Below are 2,787 nucleotides of genomic sequence, written 5' to 3' on the forward strand. Positions count from 1 at the left end.
ATATTTGAAATCGATTTCAAGCCCTGCTTTCAACCCTCTCCTTCAGAAAAAAGACGTTTCCATGCCAATAATTTGCATTATAATTACTATATTGTAGAAGTATAACATTACGTATAATAATAAAACTTTGGAAGATTTATCCTTCATAGCCGAAAATCCCAATTCGATAAATATAAACAGTCATTTAGTTAAATTTTTATATTTTTGTTCAATAACGATTATAAAAGGTAGATCAATAAATATAGTAATAAATTACTATGAAAAAAGAATAGTGAGATCAAATAGCTATGTACTCGTATAGTATATTGTATGTAATGTAATGATTAACCTGTGTTAAATAACAGTATTTATAGCGTTCGTATAAATTGATAAAAAATATATTAAAATACGTGTTATGTAAAATTGTAAATTAGCAATTATTACTTTTTTTTTTTTTAATAGATTTTGTGTTACAATTAATCTCGCAATTATTACTTATTAATATTTTAAATAGCAGAAATAAAGGAAGCGTAATATGAACGAAAATAAAATACATTTTTACTCAGTGATAACTTTTTTTTTTTATCTAAAAAATCTAGAAATACTCAGAAATCAATCACTAGTCTATGTGCCGGGCTATACGATGCGGTATCACCCGATGTGTCGTGATACGGCGATACCAGATCCGGTGGAATTATTTTAAAAATACATTATATTAAGTTATTGATTTTATTTTGGTCTACACACATTTTCACTGGTTCCGGCAGGTCTCTCCGCAACATGTTGCGGTGATACCAGATCGGTACCACCGGACAAATTCCAAATATACATTATTTTAGTATAGTTCGACCACACGATCCGGCAATGTCGTATGCGGCGAACATATTTATTTTGTTATATGTAAGTAAAAAAAAAAAAATATATATTTAATAAAATGTTCGATTACGAAAAACTAATAGGTGAATTTGAATCGAAACCATGTTTATGGAATATTGGTGATAGCGATTACTATAATAAACATTTCAAATCTTTGGCTTGGACTTCAGTCTGTGAGACGATTTATAATGACTGGAATGAGCTCTCAGCTACAGAAAAGGATAAAAGAGGTAAGTTATCAGTAGGTTAGGTAATTTATTACCCTATATAATCATAAAATAGTGAAAATAATTATTTGTGTTATAAAATATAATAAAATTAAATACATTTCATAAATTAAATATTGTAATAATAACCTGTATAATATTAAAAATTAAGAAAAACTTTCAAAAAAAAAACATAAATATATAAATAAATTAATTTTAGGTAATTTCCTAGATATAAATTAAATAAAATAATACTTAATAAATAATTATGTGTAATCTGTTTCATCATAAAATAAGTAGACTGTAGAATGTTAAAAATATTTGTTGTAACTTATATATAAAACATTAACTTCAAGCGAAATTTTCGAATATTTTCATAAAAGATAGAAAAATAATTTTCACATTCTATTTTTGAATGAACTGGATGAACCCAATATTTCCTTACTTTAAGAGTAAGAATAGTTAGTTCATCTAGTTTACCTGCGACTTCCAGGGCACATATTATATTCAGAAGTTAATTATCACACATGATAAAGCTGTAACAACCTGCAACTATATTTGACGATAACCAATATCATACTGACCAGTGACATAAATAGGAATTATAATTTATAAATTTATAAACTATAATTAGTAAATAAATAATTATTTTATTCTGCCGCATCTGGTGTGGTTGAACATAACCTATCCGGTATCACCGCAAATTTTTCCACCGCGTGCGGTGATACCGCATCGTGTGGCCAGGTACTATAATAAGTTGGTCATCCCTGCTATAGCGCACCTCTACGATATACCTATGAATGCAGAACCAATCAAACCGTGTTGATAATAATAATAAATTATTTTATTTTTTTATTTTTATAATTATTCTTTATCTTCTGTTCAGAGTTTTCGCTCACGCAACGTCAACTTTGCGTGCACTCTTTTTTTTCCCCACCGTACCCGGGGCAGACAAATATTAAGTACATATTTTTTCTCCACCTTGTATTAAAAGTTGCTCAAAAGTAAATTTTTACTCCTAAAGGGTTCATAATTAATATCGTGAAGTAAATGTACACAGCTCTTTCCGGAACGTTTATTAATTTTTTATTTTTTTTTTTCAATATTTTCCATTGTTATTACCCGTATTATTATTTCTTCTGGTAAAAGTTGTATTTTCTTCCATAATGTACCGTACACACGAAAAAAAAACCCGTAGCGTGCAAACACTTGATAATTATTATCCATTCTTGCTCGTTGAATACCCGACGCTTCTTTATGTAGACTTAAGTTCTTACGTTTCAACGAATTTATCACTATAACTTATAGGGGAGTCTCCGAATATGGGGTAGTTACCTAATATCGAATACTCGAATATTATTTAAAAAAAATAAAGCACTGATTAAATAGTATGATTAAGATGTTCAAAGACGTAATGTTTAACAACTGTGATAAGGTGTGATAGTAGTTTTAGTATAGTTATCATTGTAATAACCGTTTATTTGTTATCACACAATTTGAGTTTTTCCAATAAAATTTGCTGATGAATATTCTAGGACAATACAAGTCAATTTATTTAATATTATGGTTTTAATTAAACCTAAACGATATGTTCTCGTATATTAGTATGCATGCAAACAACAGTTTTAATAGTATTGATAATTTTTTCGGAAAGTTAAATTTTTTCTAGTATTGGACATAATCCTATATGTCTAATATTGGATATCAATTATTAGGATTAAGTGAA

This window comes from Sipha flava, unplaced genomic scaffold, assembly GCF_003268045.1.
Source record: "Sipha flava isolate LNK unplaced genomic scaffold, YSA_version1 84_pilon_pilon, whole genome shotgun sequence".
In the NCBI taxonomy this organism is placed as follows: domain Eukaryota; kingdom Metazoa; phylum Arthropoda; class Insecta; order Hemiptera; family Aphididae; genus Sipha; species Sipha flava.